The following is a 25,812-nucleotide window of genomic DNA, read 5'->3' on the forward strand; positions in this document are numbered from 1 at the left end:
GGTGGGGGAGGGGGCACTGGGCTCAGGGTGCTGCTTTTGTTGCTAGCGACAAAAAGGGAAAATAGAAGTAAAATGTTTCAGGTATTCTGTCTGTGGATTCATTGTTCACTAATCTTGTAGAATGTTCTGGACCTTTGTAAATCTCATGGAACCTTCCAGACTTTCTGAGAACTACATTTTCCTTTAACCTTCTAGAGTGTTGTTAGTCATGCCCTTACAGGTATATAAGGGGTGGGGCATCGTCAGTCGGCCAGGGAGATATAAGAACCAACTGAAATGAAGTGAGAGCCCCACTGCGATATTGTGAACCTTGCTTTATTGTGTAATTGTGAAAGTGTACTTGTGTTTTAAGACTTGAAGAGTGTAAGTAACTACTAATAAACGACATATTTAATCAGATGCCAGAGAGATTTATAGAAACCCTATCTAAGCAACAATATAAAAGAAATACTGTTACTTCTTTTGCCATGCTTAACACGTAATATTTGATGACTTTCTAAGACTGTGGAACATAGACTTTTGCTTTCCCTAATACTGTCTGTTTTCCTCCATAGAAAATAAAAGGGATAGCTCATGTATCAAAGTTGTGAAATGGGCTACACGTGCAATAAAAAATAAGGTATTCAAAAGTTTAACAAATTAATGGGGGGAAGGGTGCCGAAAATGCTTCTCACCTGGCACACTATTTGGTCTAGGGCCGGCCCTGCCTCACAAGCCCTCCAAAATGAACATATGTCCATTTGCAATTTAGGCATCTAGTTTTGAATTTTGGCTCTGTGATAACTAGTTAATCCCAAATCAAACAGGAAATTCTCAGGTCTATTGTACACTTGATGCTCTATGTATGTGACTCAGGTTGACAACAGTACTATAATTGTAGGGAGCTATTCATGGGGGCTGAGCGTGCTTATCCAAAGAAGAATGACCCCGTAAGAATTTACTCTTCAGTGCATAGGCACAGTATGGCATCATCTGAGTATAGCTCCACTGTGCATTACTGTGTCTAGACGTGAAGATTCTTAGCCTTATTTTCCCTCTCATATATGGTTTTAAACAAGTGGAGCTCCATTGGCTTCCGTGGAGTTATTTCTGATTTATACAGGTCTGAGGGGAAAATCGGGCTCTTAATCCTTTATTGTGATTTTCTTTGTTGTTCGTCTCATTTGTTTTAGGCCCTTCCGATGTAATTTTCATTGTCAGTTATTTAAATAATTAAAGGGTAATTGGCTTAATGATGCAATTAGTGTAAATGTGTGTAGTATTTGCAATGTTAATGACATAATTATGACGTTTAACTATGTTGTAAACATCCTAATTAAACTGAGGAAAATACGTACTGCTCTTCAGTTTCGCTATTTCAGGTATTTCAAAATATTTTTGTTTTAAGACACACTAGAAAAAAATTGACCCCATTGGACGTTTGGGGAGGAGCAAGGTGAGGAATCAGAGCTGACACCACTGTTGTATTGACTTTAATATCAATCCTGTGAAAGTGAGGTGAGACTGACTCTCCCTTTCCTTCTGGAAAGGTCATCGAAAGCCCTGCTAGAAGCACAGTTTGTGATCACTGCTGATGTATGCTACATGTTGCACATGGCTATCTACACATGTGCATACAACAACTGACAACTTTGCTGCACCCCAGGTTCTAACTTCACAGCTTTAACATACCTAGCCATGAAATTACCATTGTTTCAATGGCATTACTGTTGGTTACTTACTGTGGGCCTGATTGTTCAGCCCTTGCTCATGTTACGCATTACTTTTTTTTTTTTTTTTTTTTACACAGTCCCATTTACTTCAAGTCATTGAGTAAGGATTGCAGAATCAGGTCCCATATTATCCAAGTGCTCAGACAGTACGGTAACGGGCACTATAGAAAAACCTACACTAGATTACCACACAATATCCTGCTTTGTTTTACATTAGAACACATGCAAGACTGTCAAGCAATCAGATTATTGCATGACTGATGATTATTTATTTAGCTACATCGTAAAATTGTAGAAATTCACCATTCATAACATAGCTTACTACCAAAACATTTTCCCACCCAGGTAAAAACAGTCCAACTGAACTACAATACTGTAAAGTTTGTACTTTATGACCACACTTTATTTTTTTGATTGGCTACAGCAAAGAAAAGAAAATCCCATTTCTGATCCATCATGCTATAAGGACACCAAGGGCGCTGTGTATATATAGTCACTGTGTACTCCTGTATTCATTACATAAAGCAAGAGCATATTAATTGCAGTGGCATCTTTAAATTAATTTATTTTAGGTAATTCTTTAATTCAATATTAATTAAAATGAACAATTTATAGGGCTTCATTGTCTGGCTAAAACTTCTTTTCTCCAGCTTGTGCAACTGATGCTGATAACCCCAGGTCCGCTCTTTCCTTTCTGCTGATTTAGGGCGAATGTGAATTCATTTAATCCACATAAAGGCAAAGTGCCCAGGATTTAATGCAGGGGAAGTTCATGGGCGTTAGCCATCAACTTAGGTTCAAGACGCAAGGCTGAATTTTAGTCCCCCCGCAGCTGCCATTCCAGTCAATACAGAATCTCAGCACCACATACACAAGGTGTTAGGGTTCTGGGCAATCTTGAAGTCAGTGGACCCTTCTCTGGCACACACTGTCTCATTCCATCACGAGTCTCTATTCTTGAGTAAATGGGGACAGCATGGAGACCTTTTCATGACACCCAGAAGCTCCGCTGTGCAGCCACTCTGCTGGTAGCCCCTCTTGTACAGCCATACTGCAGGGTACAAGAGTACTTATATTTGTCATCTGTAGCAAGGGAAATGCCTCCCTTATTTTTTATGCATTTTAATATTAAGTATAATATTGATTAACTCTAATGGAATCTGAGAATGTGTCTTTATACTGGCCTAATACTCCCATATTACAGCCTTTGCCTAGGTTTCACTTCAATATTTCTTTGTCTGTGTTAAACTGACATCAAGGTGCAAACTCTGATTCCACTGCTGCATTAATGATCAATGAATTCAAAGGGAGTTTTGCCTGAGTTAGGAGGGAGGGCCAGATTGTCTTCTAAGATGTGTGCATGGAACTCCCCTTGGAATCAATGAGAATGACATGGTTTTGGGTCAGAACTGCAGGATTTGACCCTTACTTAAACTGTAAGTTCTTTGGGGCCAGGATCATCTCTTTGTTATGTGTTTGACCAGGGCCCAGCACAATAGCCCTGATCTATACCTGGGGCTCTTAGGGGCTAGCATAATACAAATAGATGCAATAACAAAAATATGCCATTAGTCCTGATGTTGCTGCCCAATGAGATTTGGCTGTAACCAGAAAAAAACACCAACCTTAGATGTTCCCCTTTAAACTATTATTTTTAAATATCCCTTTTTTCCCCCTTCTATTTTCCCTCTGTCAGGGGACTTCTCCCTACAACACTTAGCTAAATAAAGCCTTTTGGGACAGAAAACTTTCCATAGATACCAAGAGACAGCCACTAGTGATGAGCAAACAACAAAATGTTTAAGTATGGTTTGGATGCACACCCACAATATGGACACCATCTCAAAGGATCAGAAATTCTTGAGTCTATGGAATTGTCATGGAAGGTTTACTTATGGTAATTTCTGTTCCTGAGTAGGTTAGAAGTACCACCAGAATAGTTTTTATCATCCATTTTACTTCAGGACTTTGTCTCCTGGACTAGGCTGAAGTAAGCAAGTGCAGAGGCATGAAAAAATGGAGAAGAAAACAAACAAGCAAGAAATCCAGCAACAAAAACCACAGGGAGGGAAAGGTTATCTATATTTTTGATCCTCATAAAGGATTTGATACATTTTTCATTTAATTCAGTTTATTTATTCATCCCTGACAGCCAGCTTCTTCATCACAGAAATAATAATAAATCTTTAGCACTTTCCACTTGAGGATACTAAGGTGATTCACTAACAGCCATGCAAAGAAGGTAAATATTGTCTCCCATTTCTCAGATGGAAATACTGAGGACCAGTCTACTACAGAGATAGTTTGACGTAACATAGCTTATGTCGACCTAATTCTGTAAACATCTACACTACAATCCTTGCTGCTGCCGCCAAGGTGTCACCAACTACACCATCCTACTAATCCCACCTCTATGAGAGGCATAGCGCTTAGGCCGATGTAGTTTGATCAACTAAGGATCCATATAGACACTGCACTGCTCACATCAACTGTTGCTGCCTTTGACAGATGGAGCTAGAGCCCTGCCTGCCAGAGATGTCAGTGCCCCACAGTTCCTCACACTGTCAGTTAAACCAATGGGCACACTCCTGGTGAGGACGCGCACTGCTGACAGAAGGGGTGTAGTGTGGACATGGAAAACCGCAGTAATTACTGTGGTTACTGTATGTCAACCTAACTCAATTCAATTTAATTTTGTAATGTAGACAAGGCCTGAGACACAATGGGTAGCAATACAGAGATCATCCTTCAAAGGAACCATAGGTAGCAACTGCCTTCCACAAGAGAGGGAAGGTCAGCATTTAAGTAGCTTTGTTTTTTTCCTCTACATCCTCCAACCTGTCGGAGCCCTCAATGGTTCAAGAAATAATATGGGGAGTGGACAGAAAATCAATATGATGCTAAAGGTGAGCCTGGGGTGGAGGATTCTGTCATCCCCCTCAAACCCTACAGGAAACTTGCCAAAAAGCAGATCCAGTCTGAGGCTGCACTGACAATTGTTCAACTAACCCTCCTTCCCCACACACCACCACCACTCCCTTTCATTTGTGTAATTCACAGGGCTTCCAGGGAATGTTTAGGTGGAGACCCTAGCAGTCCATCTCCTTTGGAGCTACTCTGCCCCTGATTCAGAAGAGGAGGCGGAATAGGGGAGCCCAGAGCTGAAGCACAAGCTTTCTGCATGGCTGACCCTGTGCCTCTAATGGATCCAATAGATTTCAAGGAATCTGAATTCTAGACACAACCCCCCACTACTCTTTCTGCAGCAGGGGATCCCCAGATCTTAATCCCTGTGACATGATTTGAGGAAAACTCTGTGAAACTCATGGAGTTTTCCTTCCCCTATGGCTTTCCACTGATTTCTCCATCACACAGGGTGACACACCACAAAGTGATTAAGTGATTTGCCCCCAAATCACTTAGGAAGAATGTGGCAAAGCCAAGATAGAACCTAGGTCTCCTTACTGCTAGTTCTATGCCATGTCCACCAAAACAACCTTCCTCTCCTTCAGTAAGCTACCAACTAAGCCAGCTGAGGAAAGAAACCTATCTTTGAGCTAATTCTAAAGTCTTGAGAAGAATTTTTATAAAGAATGCCAACAAACAGAGGAGATGTTAGGAGGAAGAATGACTGAATAAATTCTTGATGGTGCAGTTGAATAAGGTAGGAAGGGAATGAGGGAAAACAGTCATGAAAGTCAGAAGAGAAAAAAGAGGCTATGAACAAATAAGTGTGTTGAAGGCAACAGAAAGACCAAACAGGTTACCAAAAGAGAAGTATCCCTTTGCCTAAGCTATGAGGAGAGGTCATCAGTAACCTCAGCCTTTGGCTGCTGGTAACATTATCACACTCTCCGTGATAACTCAGCAGTTTCCGGTGAAACATATTACTAAAAAAACCACCGAAAAACCCCATTACACCAGGGCCCAGTTCCACAAAGGGGCTTAGGTGTTCCAAGGCCTAACTTTTAGGCACCTACCCACCCAGTGGAATCCACAAACTCTGGATTAGGCACAGAGGCTCCCTATATAATGTTTGGGGAAAGATAGGTGATTGATAATGGGAATCATGAGAGCCAGCCCACTAAGCAGTAAGCTGCCTAAGCTAACCAATGGAAGACACTGAAGAGGGCAGTACGTCCTAAGCCCCACCCCCTCAGTGAATTAGGGTCCTAAATTTGGGAGGGAGGTGACTGGCTCTACTTGGGATCCACAGTTGTGAATCCTCTCCTGAATTCAGGCACCTAAGCCATTTCTTGCAAGAACAGCAGTAGCACATGCCTTACCTCATAAATATTTAACAAAGGGCTCCTCAAGCTGGCAGAGAGAAGTATACCATGAGCCCATGGACTGAAAATGAAGCTAGACAAATTCAGACTGGAAATAAGGTGTACATTTTTAACAGTGAGAGTAATTAACCACTGGAACAATGTACCAAGGGCCATGGTGGCTTCTCCATCCCTGATCATTTTAAAATCAACATTGGATGTATTTCTAAAAGGTCTGCTTTAGGAATTCTTTTGGGGAAGTTCTATGGCCTGTACTATGCAGGAGGTTAGACAATGGTTCTTTCTAGCCTTGGAATCGATGAACACCACACAAAATGGCCAGGGGAGGGGGACAGGCAGGGGGAGACAAAAAAGACACCCTTATAACCTTTAGCTTAGCTGTTAGGGAACTCACTCAGAATATAGGGGACCCCAGCTCAGTTTCCCCCTGCCTGATGAGAAGAAGGGATCTGAAGAGGGATTCCTACCTCTCAGGTGACTGCCCCACCCCTTGGATAACAGTCACTCACCCCTTCTCTGGCCCAATTAATATTAAATTATGTAAGTATTTATGCAAATGGAACAGGTTCTACAGGAGAGATGGAATGTCCAATAGTTCAGTGGTTGGGGCACTCACCTGAAAGGTGGGAAGCCTGTTCTCATTAGGTGGCAGGGGGAATTGAGTTATGGTCTCCCACATTCCTGATGAGTTCCCTAGCCGCTAGGCTAACAGTTCTAAGGGAAACTGTTTTCTCCTTCTGCCCCACCTCCCAGGTGTTTTATGTGGGGCTAGGCATGCTCTGAGCCTGTGCTCTACCAGATTGGGCCCTGCAGGTGAGATAAGCAGAGGAATACCTGCCTTCACCTGGTTTAAGGTGGGAGATCGATGTCTGGATGCCTAGAAGGAGACAGCAATCCTCAGAGCATGCTGAGAGACAGAACCTAAGGCACTCTGGAGACTTTTACAGCATAAATTTAGGCAGTGAGTGAGTCTAGGCCCCTGTAGGGTTAGACAGCAGCTGAGAAGGGGTTTTATAGATTGCAGTGATGCCTAGATCTGGGCTTTGTGAACCTAAGTCCCTTTGTAGATCTGGGACCAGGCTCCAACCTGGTAAGCATAGGAAGTCTTGCCTCAAAACCAGCAAGAATTTCTTTCTTTATCAATAGCTAGTTACTATTGCACTGCCCCACTGTGTGATCACGGTTATATAAATGTTTCCCAGCATGCTTTTTGGATAGCTGGCCATTTACATTTGGAAAAGACAAGCATCTTTAACCTTAAAATGGCTGCTTTCCTGCATTTTCCCCCCTTCAGTCTGGTGACTTTTATCTTTTTCATTTTAGATTATATGCTCCTTGGGGTAGGGGCTATGTCTGTGTGTTTCTGTGCAGTTCCTAGAACCAGTGAGCCCTGATCCTGAATTGAGCCTCTCAAAACTACAATATGAATATTAAACAATAATAGTTGAGGAACTAGCATATGCTCCAATTCAGAAACTATTCTTTCCTCTTCATGAAGTATCTTACTCCCCCTTGTTCTCAGAAGCTGTTGCTACTGGCTGTTACATACATAAAGAAAGAGCAAGACACAGACATTTTGGGGGGAGGTTGACTTTTTTTTTTAAAAGGTTTTTTTTTGAAAGTTATGTAGTCCAGGGTGAAATGAATCAGTGGACAGTGCGCAGATGAGTCAAGTTAGACTGCAACAGATCATGACTATCCTCATCACATGTAATGTATATTTATATTACATTAAAAAATTATACATTAAGGGCGGAGAGTTAAGCACTCAAAGGGTAGGAACTAGTAGAATTAGGGATGCCTGTGCAATCTTAACTTGAGCCCCTTGAGTGTATGCATTATGATAAATGGGGACATTTATTTTGCAAAAACAAAACCACAAATTTCTTGGTCATATAACTTTGGAATCTGAAATCTTTCAACCAGCCATAATGATGAGATAGTCTTTCTTTAGAGGAGTGCATTTTTTTAACACCCCCCCCCCCCCCATTATTTATCACAATGGGACCTCGGTCCTCATTGGGGCCTCGGGGCACTATAACAAATGTTCTCCTGTCCTACTCTATTGCTTCCCACCCCCAAAGGCTCTCTCAAAAACTCCAACAAATGCACGGATACACACAGCTTCCCCAGAATCTACTCACACATGCAGGATCCCCCCGCATCTCATTCTGCAACAGCCTTGTCACAGAGGCTCCCCTATAAAAAGGTCCCTCTATACATTCAAGCTCCCCTCCTCTGCTCTTCCCCCATTAGCACAGGCTTTCCTTAACCACTCCTTTCCTCAGGTGCATGCTCTCTCTCCTTCTTATCTCCAAGTGCTGCCCCCTGAGTGTCACACAGGAGGGTCTGTGGCAGCTCAAGAGGCAGACTGAAAGAGCATCTCTACAATGTACCTGGGAGTATGCTTCTGAGCCCAGGTAGACAAACACGCACTCTTGCTTGAGTTAGCACACTAAATATAGCAGTGTGGATGTTGTGCTATGGGTGGTGAGTCCCTGAGAAAAGCCTGCCCAACCTTCTGGCTCCAGAGCTGGGGGACTAGCTCAAGCAGCTGGCCATGCTACAATATCCCTATTGCAATTTTTACCACACTAACTGAAGCAGCGCTAGTGTCAGTCTGCCCAGGCTCCTAGTCCCAGCTGTGTTATAGACTGTGCCGGGGTGCCTACCCCCTGCAAGGCCTGAGGAGAGAGGGGGGCCAATTAACCCTGTGACAGGCTGCAGCTGGAGGAGAGTCAGGGCTTACAGGCTTTAACTGGTAATGAAGTCCACCTGGACAGGCTAAGCTGCTATAAATCCAGGAAGTAGCTCATAAGAAGGGGGCTGTAGCTCCTCTCTGGAAGGGGGAGGGGAGAGAGGGGGAGAAGGAAACTAGAGGGGGAGAAGAGAGGCCACTAGGGAAGAGCACACCCAGAGGAGGAGGTGGCAGAAGAAGCCTGATAGAGGCAAAGTCAGAAGCAACCCATGGAAACAGTAAGAAAATTTAGGATAGTGCAGCCCTGGATTGCTGGTTGTAGGATCCCTGGGCAGGAACCCAGAGAAGTTGGTGGGCTTGGGTTCCCTTACAAGCCCCTGGGGAAGTGGCACAGTTTAGGCAGCGGACTTATAGACTGCTTGAAACAGATTGTCTAGGGGGACTTTGCTAGCTTGGAAAGAGAGAACTCTAGTGACCTGGCCACAGGGAGGGAGTACTCTGTGTCCAGAGAGAGAGACCAAGACAACAGGGGAAGTGACTGAAGGAAGGGGCATTAGACCTGAGAGGTGGTAATCCGCAGAGGTGACCACCAGGAGGCACATAGACCCCATAACAGACATACCCTGTAACATAGACATACCCAAAGTGATCTGGTAATGCAGCTATCAAATGGTGATGAGCTGCAACAGGTGGGGGCATGTTTTAAGGGAAGCGGCTTCCTTTCCCCTTCTAACTCTCCAGCTATAGGGCTGTCGGATGTTTGGGTTTTTGCAGGGGAGATATTGCCTGGGAGGAATGGAAGTGCATGTGTGGTCCTGCAAGCCCGCCTCAGAATAATGAGGCATGAGCTCAGTGTGATGGGGTCCCTGAAGAGGTTCCGTAGGGACAGAACATGCTCAGTACAAATGGAATGTCCTGAGATTTTTAGCAGCCAGGTTCTAGCAGGTTCTCTTGAGCCTGACACAGATTGCAAATGCTGACTTTGAACAGTTTATAACTTGGCCAAATCACAGGGTCTGCAAAAGGCATCTTATCTAACTGCTAAATGTCAAGGCTTTCAAAAAAACTGCCAGGGCACTGGAGTTCTTCAAAATAACAGATGGGGGAAAATGTATCCTAGTACGTTAGGCAATACACACATAGAGGTTACTACCAGTGCCTCTATAAACTATTAATACTGCAAATTAATAAAGTCACTACAAATCCCAAATTATTGTAGCCAGTTACAGACTTCCCAAATCTATGTGGTGACTTATTTTGTGATGCCACTAATAGCTACTGTATTTACAAATTAGGAAGACTTCCTATAGTGATTGAGGTTATCCAGATGCTGGGGACAAATTTGTAATTGTCTGGGTCAACTATCTGGCAGCTGAGTATTATAAAAGTGCTTTAGGTTTTACCCCAAGGTGGGTCTGATTGTGCATTTTACTGCAACACTTCATGTTGCATCACATCAGATTGCACCAGTCACTACAAATCATGTTGTCGTGTAATGCAACTTGATCGACAAATCCAATGTGATGTACCACAGTCCAGTTTGTCAGCCAAAATGACAGGTGCAATCAAAAACTTTTTGTTGTTGTAAATAAATAGAACTTGCTATCCTTACTGGTGTTGCAGTAGCACCTAGAGACCCCATCAAGATCAGTACCTTATTGTACTGGATGCTATATAAACATCTAATAAAAGAGAGCCCCTCCCTCAAAGAGTTTACAATCTAAATAGATAGAGTGTGAGGGAAAGCAAAGAGGAAATGACTTTGCCATTGACCTTGGCCATGCCAGGCGTAGAACCCACTCCTGATTCCCAGTTGAACGCCCTAGTCACTAGACTGCTCTGTCTCCCCAACCCTGCTGCTTTAGTTTAGGATTGTGCCAGGTAACCTATATACTATGATCCACTAGTAGAGCAGTTTAATATAATCTTCCTTTTCTAGTAGGGATTGTCCAACATGAATGAACAGCAGCCTCTCAAACTGGCTTGCCATCAGGCAGCAATGACAAGACCAAAATGCTTAAAAAGGTAAGAGTCAGCCACATCAAAGCCGCTGTAGGAGCTTTACTTCAGTGTTTTGTAAAGTGGGTGGCTCTATTTTTATCCTCTCAAGGGCAACTACTGGGTTTCACATTCAGAGGAAACCTAAATTCCCATAAAAGATGCAGCACTTGTCCCTATTCATTTACACACACACATACAATTCTCCCTCCCCTCCTGCGGAGGGAAATTACTCCTATGGTTTGGCTGCTTTGTGTCAGCTACACTGAAGTAAAGTGATAGTAAAGGGATCATCAGGCTATGGAGTTCATATGTTTCAGCTATTCCATGGCTGCTACAAGGCCCCTGGCATCAGGGATGTAAGTCAGGAGAATCCTGAGGGATACCCTAAAATGTTCAAGGGGGTGAACAAGCCCCTGATAGTCTTTGATCCAGGGCACAAATCAGCACTCCTGCCATCCCTCGGGTGTGCACCACAGTCATGCTCCACAAATCACTTGCCCAGGGCCCTCACATCATGCCTCCCTCTTCCCAGCTATGCAACAGAATTTGGCAATTCCACAGCATTCAGACAATGACTGAGGATCTGGATTTGGCCCATTGTTCAGATATTATTTTGGTTTTCCATGCCAACTTTATGTTGTCGCCATATACAATGGGCCAGTGTCACCACCACCAAACAACCATCACAGATCCCTCCCCTCCCCCGGCCCTTCCTTACCACTCTGTAACAAAGAAGAAAGTGCAGAGCAGGACTTGTTGTTTAATACCTGTGTCAATGTCAGAATGAAGGCATGCATTATTCTTTTATCTTTTGCAATGAACATGTGATACCTGATATAGTATTAATAAAGTAGAATGCTTTATGCTATTTATATTGCTAATATGATTTTCAATCAAATCCCCAGCTGAGAGAGTAGAAATGTAGATTTTCCTTTTATATTATTGCCCAGCCATGTCTGATCAAGTGTACAACATGCACAAGTTTTCTGCTGGTGTATGCTTTATTTTGGATTTGCTTTAATTAAAACCAGCTATTTATATTTTATATACATGTTCAGACCATATATAGTGTGTGTGTGCCTGTCCATCTTTCTCAGAAAGATGAAGTGATAACAGGGGACACCAGAGTTGTAGATACCCTAAAATACATTAATAGATCGTGGAGTTATGTCTACACTGTGTCTGGGAGCGAGCCCAGGTCAACAGACCTGTGCTAGCACACTACAAATAGCTGTGTAAACATTCTGGCTTGGGCTGCAGCTCAGGCTCTCAAGTCTGAAGGGAGAGGCTTGAGAGTCTGAGCTCCAGCCAATCACATTGTCAACGCACTGTCTATGCAGCTATCGTTAGCCCGCTAGCAAGAGCTGTGCTAGCATAAGTCTGTGAGGCTTGCTTTAAGATGCAGTGTAGACATACCTATAGAATATTTCACCTATAATCTGCCAGTTCAACTCCCACTTAAGCCCGTAGCAGCGATTTGGAGAGGTGCTGAATGCTTGTAGCTCCCACTAAAACTTTAGTATCATCCAGAAGTGAAGATCTCCATCCCTAACTGAGGGATAGTGGCATGAGGCAAATCCCCATATAATGCTAGCACCTGGGATCCTGTAAAGAGTGGGCAGTTCCTGCACACCCCCTTGCAATCCAGGGTTGAGGGTGTGCTGTGGGATACAAGATAGTGTTATGTAACCAAAGGTAAAAACTGGAAATGGATGAACTGGTTCAGATAAATGAGATCCGCTATGAAACTCTGCACAAAATGTACCCCTATATTTTAAGTGTGACTGCTTCCCTCCATTACTTTCAACCATGTACTTCTGCATTTTCTTTCAAGCATCCTGTTCTGGTGCCTGATCTTGCTGCCACTAAAGTCAATGGCAAAACATAGGATGAGGGTTAGGTACCTAGTGAGAAAGAATTCTGACTCTCTCTCTGGGTGTTCAGCACCTTTCAAGATTAGGCACCAACAGGCTGCTGTCTTTTTTTTTTTTTTTTTTTTTTTTTTAAGCCTACGTGAAATGAGTTGGTGATGGTTCTTTCCTGCTGGACGGATGACCACATCTCACAAACCACTAGCATAACTGTCACTAACTCCCCTATAAATCCTGTTAACAAAACATTGGATGAATTGTATGGAATTTGCAGTGCTTGATGCCTGTGATGCACCTGTTTGGATAATAACTAGAGAATTTCCATTTGCAGGGAAGATCCAATGTGGCCCTTCTTGTCAGCACTGAATCTCCATTGTGTTCTGTACCTCTTGGGATCAGGCCCTTGATCACTACTAAGAAGGGCTGTATTTGATCTGGAAACCTCTACGTAAAACATTCTCTAGTGTATTGATTCCCTGAACCACCCAGAAGCCCTTGAACTTTCTTATTATTACTTTAACTCTTGGTGGTCTTCTGAACTGTATGGGCTAAGGAAGGAGCATATGAAAGGCCCATCATATCCTTTTAGTGAAGTTACCTTGTTGTCCAATAGACTGGACAAAATCTTTCTCAGGGCAGTGAAGAAAGAGTAGCAGTTTTGTGTGGGGGATTGTTAATTATCCATTTTATTTGATTGCAACTTCAATTTATTGAACACTGGGAGATGCTTGAGACCATCCAAACCTACATCAGTGTATCTGACACACACACACACACACACATAGTCCATTTCCTGTCACATGCTTTCCAGAATTGAGTGTAGAACAGAATGGAATTTAATGTAGAAGTGGGGCACTGTTGTTCCAGCCATGGTGAGGACATTTTTGAAGGCACATGACTCAAGCAGTGAATTATGTTCTCATAAGGAAACTTCAGATGAAAAAACAGAGCAGAGCAGAGAATCTGCCTCAGCTTGGGGAGGAAGCAAAGGCTAGTTGAAAACCCCTACCTCTGGATTCCCCCAGCATGGAGGACTCTTCAATGGGTGTGGAGTCTGCTTCACCAGCTCTTACACCTCCCTCCCTAGAGACCCCCAGTATAAAAGGTAAAATGTGCATGTATTGGGGTGGAGAGGGAAATGACTGGAGCACTAGGTGCTCCAGCAATCCCTAGTTTAGGCACCAGTACATGTTACAATATGCTCCAGACAGCTTTAACAGCTGCCAGGGTCAGGGCTGAAGCAGGCAGAGAATAAGGAGCTGGTTAGTGTGATGGGGTGTAGCAGGCCCTTGAGGCACCCTGCTGGAGGACTTGTGGTCCTACCACACCCCTCCCCAGGGAAGGAGCAATGGTGGTGGATCCTCCAGACCTGCCTAGAAAGGCTGCGGGAAAGCAGCCAATCAGAGCACAGCAGACTCAGTTAAAAGGAGCTGCAGGGCCTGTGCAGGTCAGTTGCTAGCTGGGACCAGAAGGGTGAAGAAGGACTGGAAGGCCCCACAGGTAAAGAGGCTTGGGAGATTAGGACTGTGAGGCTCTCCAGGCAGAGAGGTCTGGGAGACAGAACCCTGACTAAAAGGGGGCAGAGACTGTAACAAGCTCTCCAGGCAAAGAGGCCGGCCTGAGAGAAGACCCTGAGAAATCAAGACACTGAGGAAACTCTCCAGGCAAGGAGGCCTGGGGAAGACCCTGATCAAACAGGGAACAGACCGAGAACCAAAAAAGTGATGGGACAGAATAGGAAGCAGCTCAGAGAATGCAGTAGCAGCAGCAATTAGTAGAAGCAGCACACAGCTGCTATTTGTAGGATGGGGACCCAGAGTAGTGGGTGGGCTCAGGTCCCACCACTGGGGAAGAGGCCTATGCCCCAAGGAGGGGATAAGACTCAATACTAAAAGCCCAAGAATGGGGCTAGAATTTAAACAGGCCTAGAGATGGGGCTGAAGTCCCTGGAAATGGCCAACCATCTGGTGGACTGTGTTACCTTGGAAAGGGTTCCTTCATGCCACTGAAGACCTGCTTGTTGAGGGCAATAGCCAACAGTGGGTCCAGGAACAGAGAAAGGAAAGAGTGAAGGATTGCACCCAGCCAACTGGAGGCACTCACGAGAGGTAAGTGAGCTCCAGCACAGTTACAGAGTAAAGATTAGATGCAGTAGAGAATCTGTGCTATCATTTCAAATTTACTGCAGCAGGCTATTGGATAAGGATGGATATTCGTATTGGTGCAGATGACTTAAAAAGAGTCCCGTATCTTCACTCCAAGTGAACATAAATGTATCCTTTTTCTGAAGTTCAAAAAAGTTTGATTAGTCTTTTGGGAGGGGAGGGAAGAAAGAAATTTGGTTTTTGTCATTTGAATTTGAATTTTGCTTTAATTTTCATGTATCTCTGTACATTCTGGATTTAGCTAGGACCAGAAACTACTATCCATGTAACATACTAGATTTGTATATGTTTTATACAATCTTCAGATGAAGCTTGCATAGGCTGCAGAGAAGCACCCAAATATCTATAGCCAACCATTCTGAAATTTGCTGATCTCTGCTGTTGGGTGTACTACCTCCAGGCAAAATCCATGACTTTTACAGTTTTAAAATCTCTGGGGAGAAATCTTCATCCTTTTCCATCTTGTGTGACTTGTCACATGACTTTTATTAGGCGCCAGAGGCCACATTGCCATGAGCCTCAAGAAACAATTAGGGTTGTGGTCAGAGCAAGTTGCAGAGTGAGATGCATTAATAGCACTGTGTTATAACTTGATGATGTCATGTCACAAGCTTAGCGAAAAAAGGAGTGCAAGTTTTCTAATACTAAAAACGGACCTGAAACAGAACTCCAAAATACTCCTAGCCTCTGAATGTTGGCTCCTGATCTAAATGTTGCAACTGGTCCAATAATTCTATAATAGGCTGAACCAAAACCCTGGATCTCACCACCTTCTACTTTCGGACGAGTTCAGATCTAGATCTGAATTCTTCAGTTGGGGATCATCTCTAGTATTTGCTAAATAATTTCACAATGTACAACATCTTCCGGTGAACTTTAATTCATACACTGCAATTAACTGAGGTGCACAGCTATCTGGTATTTGCAATGATATTTCCTCTAGTGGCTGAAGGAATGAAAGCAGTACTCAATAGTGGTTCAGTAATCTCTATGGTGAGTCTGATTTGTTATTACATATCCACAGGAATAATGTCTGCCAAGTATGAGCTCCAATGGAATAATTCTACACAGTTGTGTACTAATGGTTACATTTGTTTTGGTGTGGAGGAAGGACTTACAGTGTCCCTCTACAGTGACTGGAGGATTGAAATGTTACTGATTCTGACCCCCCAAAAAAGTTCTCCTTTAGCTTCAGCATAACAGTGAAGCTAAGGAGAACTTTTTTTTTGTCAGAAGCAGTGGCATTCAAGTTAATGAGAGCTGAGGTTTGTCAGTTTAAGTCGAAGGAGGATCAGATTTCTGCATCCGCTGCTATTAAAGTAGTGATATCACCATGCATTAAAATAAAGCTCCTTCTTATAACCATCACTCCTAGCATTAGAGCACGGCTTTTTCCTCTTGGCCAATGTGCCTACATGTGCAACCCAGTCTAAATGAGTTCTTGTGGTATTTCTTCTCTCTCTGTCCGAGGGGTCAAACTTACTTTCTGCATCATGTCCCCAGTTAAAGTAGTGGCTCCCCTACACAGCTTGTAGCCAGCTGGCTAAGCCAGTAACCTCCTCCTCACTTCCAGGAGGCTCAAAAGTTTATTTCATGGCTCAGTGAACATGAGACCGTGTCAATTTCCCCTGTCGCCCAAGAACACCCCCTCCATGACAAACATGAAGTCTAACCAGCACAACAACTGCACCCACGTTGCTGTTAGTCTACCAGGAAACAACTTCCTGAACTGACTGAAGATAACGGGGGACACAGGCACATTTTTCTCTTGTCACTGTTTTTGTTTTATTTTAAAAAATGCAGACAATCAGAATAGAAGAACTAGAGCTGGGCCTGAATCAACACACTTGGCCTCTAGGGAAGTTTGGATCTGGATCCACATCTCAGTCTGAACTCTAACATCTCTAACAACAATGCCCTCCACTGAACCCCCTTGCTCTTTATCTATACTTCCTATCACTCCTCTCCATAGTGTTGTCTTATGGACGGCATCCTGCGGACACTGAGAGTGTCAGTATTTCAGTTTACGCCTCGGCTAGCGTTTTGTTTAAGATGTATGTCAGCTTCAAAACGCAATGACGGAGGACATGAATTACGAATATTATGATGCATTAAGCTGTGAAAAGACAATGGTTAAATAAGGAAGCTGATCAGCTGAGACCAAAATAAAATAACTGGAATTTCATCAAAAGGAAAGATGAATGAACAGCGCTACAGTGACATCTGCTGGTTCATTCATTAGTATTATAGATGTTACTGATAATTGGCACAATGAGTGGGGTGGGGTGGGGGGGGGTTGGGGAATTTACAAGTTAAACTTAATAAAGCCTTAAACTAAAATCTTCTTTTGGATGAAGATACATCATGTTTAACTGCTGTAATATATAATTCTGCACACAGGAGAAAAAAGTGATTGGAATGGGAGATTATTGTATTTATCTCAATTATACACAGCGAGGTTGGAAAGTCCTCTGGGCCAGATTTTTGGTAAATGCTGAGCACGCACTCTGAAAATCTGGGCCTCTATAAGGTGTTTCAGTATGGACACCCAGAAACTGAGGCATCCAAAATCTCTGATGCCTTTAGGCCTGAGTGTGTGTGTTTCAGGGGAGGATGTCTGGAGTGACTGCTGTGAAGGAAAAGTATCAATTTACAAGCCATCTGGAGAAGTGGCTTCACTCTGATCAGTTTCTTTTGCCTAATAATCATGGAGTCCCTGTTAAAGTACAATCTTTGCAACTGAGACCAAAAAAAAAAAATCCCCTTCTCCCAAAATCTAGAAGATTGTGAAATGTTTTTTATTTCCTAAGATGTTAGATCTCTTTACATGAAGTGGAGTGTTCCAAAGCAATATACACTTTAGCCTATATAATGATAGCTAGATTTCAATAAATAAAAAATACATATTTACTACTTCCCATATCTTCTCAGGCAAGATGCCTTCTCAGCAGGATCTCATTTTCCTCAAATGATATATTAACAATACATCTCTGTTTTTGTTACTAAAAAATTAATAAAGTTCTAGTCCTTTGGAAAACAGCTGAATTATTTAAAAATTTGCAAGACACACCTTTGCTTTCTTAATCTTGATGACAAGGGGGTATGAAGGCAGAGTGACAAAAGGAACTTTCCATTTCACTTCCAAAATGCTGCTTTGGGATTGCTGTGGGTAGGTTTTGAGTGCTGTGATTTTTATGATGCACAGTGCCTCCTTCTTGCACATTTAAAAACTGAGGAAAAGAGATCACATTACTGCAGTATGGGTGAGGGAGAAATGCTTAAAAAGATAGACATGAATGGTACCATTCAATGTCATCCTACCTTATGCCTATATTAATCAGTCAAAGGAACCAGTTGCACTTAGCAATAAAGTGTACATTTAATAAAACAGTACTAAGAAGAGTAGCCTTGGGCAACTCATCCAAGGTTACATCCATAAGCACCTCACCCCACTTCATCTGCCGCAGGCCCACTAAAAAAATATAAGGAAGGTGGATGAGACCTCTATCTGTCTTCATAGCCAAGTGCTATCACTGTGGTTGAGTAAGTGGTGAACTCAGTGCCCAGAAGAAGTAAGGTTTGGGGATTTTGTTTTAATTCTTCTTTTAATCAGAACTTTTTTCTATTGCCATCCATACATGTTAGAGATGCTTAATCTCTAATTCAGGTAACAAATAATCCAGACCTTCTGCCATCTCAGGCAATCTTGTATTCAGTGTTACATGCAATGCATTCCGGGGTACTTAATGACTAGGGAAGTCTCTAAGTGAAGTATATTTGTGGGGAGTGGCACCTAGGGGGCTGTCAAAGAGGCTAACCACAATACAGTTTTCAAAAGTGAAGAGAGGCCTATTAGAAGATTATAGAGTGGAAGGGGGTGTTGTAGGACTATTGGAGGGTCAGTGAAAGGGAAGAGGGAGCCTGATTGCTCTTGCAGTGTTGTGGTTATGTGACACTGACACACATGTTATGTGACACACTGCACTTCCTGTGCTTTTGAGGTTCACTTGTCCATGTTGTCTGGCTGTTAACATCTACTATAGGTTTCTGTCCTGAATTCTGATTTTAAGGGGATGGGGGCGTCTCTTTTTACCACTCTGTAATTATGCTGTTTTTAAAATGCAATGTGGTGATGTTCATACCTGCTCAGTTCATATTAGAGTTGGGTAAATAAAGGATTTTTTGGTTCATGGGCATTTCCGAAAAATCAGAAGACTAATTGTATTGGGTCGAACTAAATATTTTGTTCAACCTGAAACAAAAAGTTTCATTTTGATTTTGAGCACTTTTAATCATTTGATAGTCTTTTAAATAAAATTAAAAGAAACTTTCAAACATTTTTGTAGTGAAAATATCAAAATGAAAGGGTTTTTTAAATGTTTTTTAAAAATCTTTTTTTGGTTTTCTTTCAGTAAAAATAAAAATGGGTAAAAGCAATACAAATTTGTGAAATCTTTGTCACTACATCTGCATTTTTGTCTGAAAAAAGTTTTTGGTACAAAAAATTTTACCGAGCTCTAGTTCCTTTCCATTTCACTGCCTACAACCATCATATAATGTTACTCTGATTATCTCAGTTGAAAAGGGCTTCATATCCAGTCTTACTGTGTTATGGTATTATTATTATTATTACAAGGCAGAGTTAAGTCTAATATAGAACAGAAGGATTACACAGAAAAGCCAACAGAAAAGAAAGCAAGACAAGGTAAGAAACTTGAAGACTGGGAATAAGCTAAGGGTGCTGATACTAGAAAATGGACTATATTTACAAATATGGAGTAATGAATGGAAAACAGAGCAAAGGCTATTGGCCAAGAAGGAAAGCAAAACTTAATATGTGGTCATCTCAGGACAGAAGGGCTGAACAACACCAGTGGTTTTGTCATCCATGCTGATTTTGATGTCTGAATCATGTCTCATGAACCAGTTATTCCAAAATCCGCCTTGAGACTAAACCATGTTACCAGATCATGATGTAGTGTTGTGCCATGATTCCTTTGCATTGTGGTTTGAGGGAACAAATACCGTTACAGTTTGACACAGGAATCAGAAGATAGCATTGTTGCTTTTTAAACTATTTCATGGTAATGGAGGCCTTCATCTGCATTGGCTAGAATAAGGCTGTGAGGATGACCTTCTTACTGCTATATAGTGGCTTCTAGGAGTTTTGCCAATAAAATCACTGTATTGCTTGGGAATGAAGGTTGTTTGTAACTCTGAACATAACATTAGGGTTGTTCTTCCAAAAGTTTACAACTGAACATTGACTTAATAGAGCTTTGAAATTTTACTATGCAGAAGAAAAATTCTGCTTTTAACCATCTTAATTTAAATGAAACCATCACAGAAACAGTTTCCTTACTTTGTCAAATCTGTTTTTAAACTTTCCCTTTACTCTTTTAGTAGTTTACTTTTATCATGCTACTGTACTGTATTTGTGTGCTTTTTTTGTCTCTGCCGCTGCCTGACTGCGTACTTTCAGTTCCAAATGAGGTGTGTGGCTCACCGATCAGTTCATAACTCTGGTGTTCATAAATCTGAGATGCCACTGTTGCAAGAAAAAAGAATCTTGAGTGACACTGATGAAGTGAAAATAGGGTCATGTGTTTTGGATCCTGTCTAGCTCATTTGAACGCTCATTTGAGGTTGAACCTTCCAGGGGACACACCCTAAAGTCATGGGAAGAAGCCCATCGATGAGTGAATGAAAAACTTTTGAACTCATGAAGCAAATATTTGCACATTTGGGGCAGGGATTGTCATTTACTATATGTCTATCCCAAGGAGGCGCTGACATGTCCAATAATTGTGGACTTGGGATAATTAGCAGAGTTCAAAGAAGTTTGTGAAACTAAAGAGAACTGTGTGAAATAATTGAAACCCTGCCTTAACCAAACCAGGAAAATCCTTAGGTTCATATTTGCCTATTTCCATGTCAAATATGCAGAAGGGTGTAATTAAAATATCTTTGATTTGTGGATTGCTACCACCTGAGAGTCTTCACTCATGTGAAGGGTTCCACTGATTTCAATGGAGCTTCTAATAGAAGTGAAGTCACCCAAAGGGTTAAGCCTTTGCAGGGATCAGGCTCTTAGGCCATGAACCTGCAATCACTTATTTAGATTATTAACTTAAGTATGTGAACCTATTGAGTGTCTGCAGGATCAGGTCCTTCCATTGTAAGTTCCTTGGTTCGAGGACTATCTTTAAATTTTTATAGAGCTAAGCACATTATCAACAGTTAGTGAGTAATTAATCATAAGAATACATAATTAATATATGGAAATTTATAAAGCAAAATGTTTGGGGTTTTGTTAAAAAACTTACACCAAAAAAAGCCCATAAATCCAATTGAGCAAGCTGTATGTAATCTTCCTCTGACTTGACACTGCAATAACTTATAGTTTCCAAAAGCATGTTATAATTGAACACAATATGTAAGCTGCAAATGCTTGTCCAACAGGTGACTCAATCCATTTGTCCGATTCTTTCAGCCTTGCTCTGTATGCATATCTCATGCAAGATCCTTTTTCCCCGTATGTAGAAAGAGGTTTGCATCTTTTGTGCTTTTGACATCCAAACAACCCAGTTCCCATTCTGACACAGCAATCGAAGTGTGTTCAACCTGGTGGCCCTGAATGTTTACTCTTGAATATATAAATCAGTTCTTTCACAGCACAATTGTGTTTCCTCAAAAAATTATATTCTGCCAAGTCTAAGGCTTTAAAAACAAACATACAGACAATCCCTCATCGGGCAATAGAGAAATAAGCTGTGTAGCTTGTAACCCCCCGAAGAAGTGTTCATTTTCTGCCGGCAACAGTTGTCCTTCAGCAGGCAGCTAATGAAGCAGCAAAAAGAGGGGGGGGGAAGGCTTGTGCTCCAATGATATGGAATTCTGGGACCTGTAGATTTAGTCTACCAAGACTTTTTTTCTCCTTCTGTGGTATCAACAAAGCTGTATGACACTCCAGGCTCCTAATTCATGGGCTAGCGGCTGTTCATTCTGCTACCTGCTGGGCCCCCATCATAATGATGAGTTCCAGTCTTCAAGGGTAATATCTTACATACTGTAGCTATCTTACTGTCTAGACAGATATACAGATTACGTCGGGAGAGTAGCATGTTCTGCACATGCACATACCAATCCACATAAGCATTTTGATGGAAAAGGGAAAGTCACTATACAGGAAATATTAATAGATTATAGGAAGGGTAAATTACTGAAGTTTGGAGATAAATATAAACACATTACACTAACTGAAAAACTCATAAGTAATATAGGACTAATTCATTTCTTATGATTTTCAGAGGTGCTAAATACTCACAGCTCCCATGGACATGACTTTAAATTGAGGCTCCTCAGAACCTCTGAATATCTTGAATTTGCAAAGAATGTGAAATTATCAAGTAAACTGGTACCTATCCTAAATTAAAACGACACTTAGCTCAAAACTCTCACTAATATTTTCTCCATTTATTATTGTACTAATAACTAGAGCTGGCCAAAACGTTTCAAATGATTTTATTCTGTGAAAAGAGGCCATTTCTCATATTGGAAGTTTTCTTGAAAAGGTTGTGGTTTTTCTGAAATTTTCTGTGATTTGGGTCTTTTTGATGAAACTAGAAAATGGAAAAAGTTGGTAGACTTTTCAGATTATGCTGTTGCCTTGTTTCCCGTTTTTCTCCCTCTCTCTCCCTTTTCAGTGACAAAATGGAAAGAGGAAAGAAAAGGAAAACCAAAAACTGAAAACATTTCAAATCTGATGTTTGAATTTTGAAATATTTCATAACCCATGCATTTGTTCCTTTTCTACACCTGGAAAATTATTTCAAAATTTTCATGAAAACTATTTTGTTTTTGTTTTGGTTTTTTTTGACCAGCTGTAGTAACAACATCTTAGAAACCTGCAAATCAAATTTGTTTCTAGATTTTTTTAATCCTCCACTTTTACAACTTGTTTTTCATATGCTACATTCACATGCAAAGGGGAAGGGATTATTGACACATCAACCCCTTTCCCCTCTTGCTATGTGCTACCACATAGCAGGAAAGAGTCCCAGCTTCATAGATATTACTTTCTTTGGCTGTTGTGTCTATTTAAATTGTAACATTTAACAAATGGTAAACTGAGCCGTTTAACTGAGAGATTAAATGACATGGCCAAGGCAGAGAAGAGGAATGAAACCCAGATCTTGTGAGTCTTAGACTAGGGTCTTACCTGTGAGATTGCACAGCCTCTTCTATTTGAATTATTCTTGAAATTTGGTTTCCTGCTTCTATTTATGGTGGTGAACTTAAAATCATAATTACAGAGCATTTCTAAAAAGAGGGCTAGGGATTTGTGTATCACAGAATTACCAAACAGTATAATGATAGGAACATAATTACATATTCTAAGAGAATGTATTATATTACTGAGAACCTGAATGTCTGAGACAACTGGATTCTGGAACAAGTAGGTCCATAATTCATTCTCTGGGCTGTCTACATGGTGCACTGCTCTGCACTAGAGAGGCGTGAATTCTAGTGCACACTAGTGTTCGCAGGGTCCACATGGACTAGTTAGTGTGCAGCTCACTAGAATTTACATCACCTCCAGTGCAGACTAATGCAGTATGTAGACAAAATCTCTCTTCCTACCCCCACATCCTCCTGAAGCTTCTCATTCTCTTACCCTGCCTTCCAACATTTGCTCTTCTCCAGGATTCCTATAATCACCTGGCAAAGTTCTGTTGGTTTTAATTCCTTCCCTGTGACCTGCTTTCTGTTTCTGTTGCTTCCTCTTATTATCCCCCACCTTTCAGTCCAGTGACTCTACACACACACACACACACCACTGATTTCCAAGGTTATAGCTGAGGGCACAATGACCAAGAGTCTATTGAAGACCCTCCCTTCACCATACCATGTATTTTCAAATTTTTTTATTTCTAAATAAGTTGTTTGAGAAAGGATGAGAGCCAGAGAAGTAAGAGGTTGCATATTGTATTTTTGTCTTGCAAGCTGGTGCCCTTAGAAACATCTATTTGTAGCAACAAGAGCCAGATGCTGTAGAGTACTCCTTTACAGGACAGTCTAGTTCTTTCCCAGGGGTTTTGCCTCCCCCCCTGAGGTGTAGCCTCACAAAGATTTCTCATCCTGGTCTGGCTACTCAGTACAAAGAAACTCATAACTAATTACTATGACTTCAATTCTTAACTTGACCAGCTGTGTCAAAGCAAGAAAGCCAAAAGTCTCCCAAGTGCTGCAGGATCTATAATTTATCTTCCATATAAAAAAGTCAATATTGGACAAAAGAATGACATTCAAAAATCATAAAATAAGTAGCTTGGTATTTACCTAAGATGCTCTTCTCTTCCCATAGTTTCATATAACATGCACTGTTCTGTTTATATTCCTCTTGCGTGGTTTTTTTTTTTTTTTTTTTTTTTTTTTGAGCAGAATAATTCTCCTCCTGCTTTGGAAGACTTCTGGGCAAGGGAAGAAACTACTAACAAGACCATTGAGGAAAGATAACAGAGGATGGGAAAGCCTCTGAAGATGCTGCATTTTTAATGCTCTGAAAGAGGGTAGGACTGTGTAACTTGTGCTTTTCTTAATTCTAAAATAGTTGTTCTGCAGGTGTACAAAGGGAAACACTTCGCTGTACACAGTCACATTGCCCCTGTGTTTGTTCGCATGTGGAAAGTCACTTACAGTCTCACAACAATAACAGCATCAGGGAAAATCACGCATTCTTTTAATATTAGAGCAGCAGCAGCAAACACTTCATTAAAGATTTAGGGACCAATTCTGCCGTACTCATGTGAGTAGTAGGGGCTGCAGGATCAAACGCTATGCTCTCTTGCCCAAAAATGGAACCCAGACTACGATTCACTTCCAAGCATCTTGTTCAATCTGGTGACCTCACAAAGCCAAAAAAAAATGGGGGGGGATAGTTATTAGTAAATTAGGCCTCTACTCTACTAACACTTAGGCATATGCGTAATTTTACTACTGTGAATTGCCCCACTGACTTTTATGGGACTACTCACACAAGTAAAATTATGTGGTGTGTTTACATGATCTATGTGAGCCTTAATTAATATTGGGGGCCCCTGGGGATTGGTATTAGAACTGCTAATATTTAATAATTGTTTTGAGGCCAATGGATACACCTGGATACCAAGGCAATAAGTACCTTAGAAGTAGTTAGGAAAGACAGAATTAGATAACAAGTTGGTGTAGATTGATAACAATAAGGAGCCATTTTGGATAGTTCAATTAGGATATCTATTCAGTGTGCAGTCTGAGTTACACACACAAACATGCGTTGCCCATTTAATAAAAGGAAAAGAAAATAGTACAGAAAAATATTTTATAATGACATTAGGTTGGCCTCTCTTCTTACTTACACTGGTATGCAAAAGACTGGTGTAAATTCATTGACTTCAATGTGGTTACTCCTGGTTTACACGACTAAAAGAGGAGAATTGGGTCTGTGCTATGAAAAAATTACAAACCAGGATTTGGAACACTCTTTAATTTTGGTCACTTCACCTTCAGAAAGGTATAATGGAGAAAGAAATAAGTCAAGAGAATGAAGATGGTTAGAAATACCAAGGTACAGTACAATGTACACCCCAGAGTCTACATAAACTAGGATTATGTAGCCAACAATCTGGAAGAGTTGGAGGGAACTTGACTGAGATATTCAAAATTATAAAGGGTATGATGAAAACTGATCAGTTCTTCATTTTGACTCTGTCTCATTTTACGAGAGCAAAAGGACATTTGGTGGAATTAAAGAGCAGTAAAATAAAAGGAATTAGTAATGTACAGGACATACAGTCGGCCTGTGTCATTTACTTCCATAGAAGGTCATTGAATTAAATCCTGTGGCTAAGTTTAAAAAAGGTCCGTTTCATGACGACTGGCTACATTTGTAATTATGCTATATAGACGAGTCAAGAAATCTCATATTTTAGAATATAAACTGGTTCAAAAACAAATATTTTAATTTTAAACTCTATTTTTGTAGGGAGTTGAATCAGAATTGCCTGTACTGCAAATTCCATGGATTGTTCAGCAGCA

At 41.4% G+C, this 25,812-nt stretch overlaps 1 long non-coding RNA gene across 1 annotated transcript; it reads left to right on the forward strand.

Annotated features, from left to right (window-relative positions):
* The first annotated feature begins 8,867 nt into the window (after positions 1-8,867).
* Positions 8,868-13,336, forward strand: LOC137151540 (uncharacterized). The gene is made up of 3 exons (XR_010919297.1): positions 8,868-8,977; positions 10,639-10,724; positions 12,903-13,336. It is a non-coding gene; the product is annotated as an uncharacterized lncRNA (long non-coding RNA).
* Positions 13,337-25,812: the final 12,476 nt, after the last annotated feature.

This window comes from Emydura macquarii, unplaced genomic scaffold, assembly GCF_026122565.2.
Source record: "Emydura macquarii macquarii isolate MOO-44397 ecotype Brisbane River unplaced genomic scaffold, CSIRO-AGI_Emac_v2 contig_212, whole genome shotgun sequence".
Classification (NCBI taxonomy): Eukaryota; Metazoa; Chordata; order Testudines; family Chelidae; genus Emydura; species Emydura macquarii.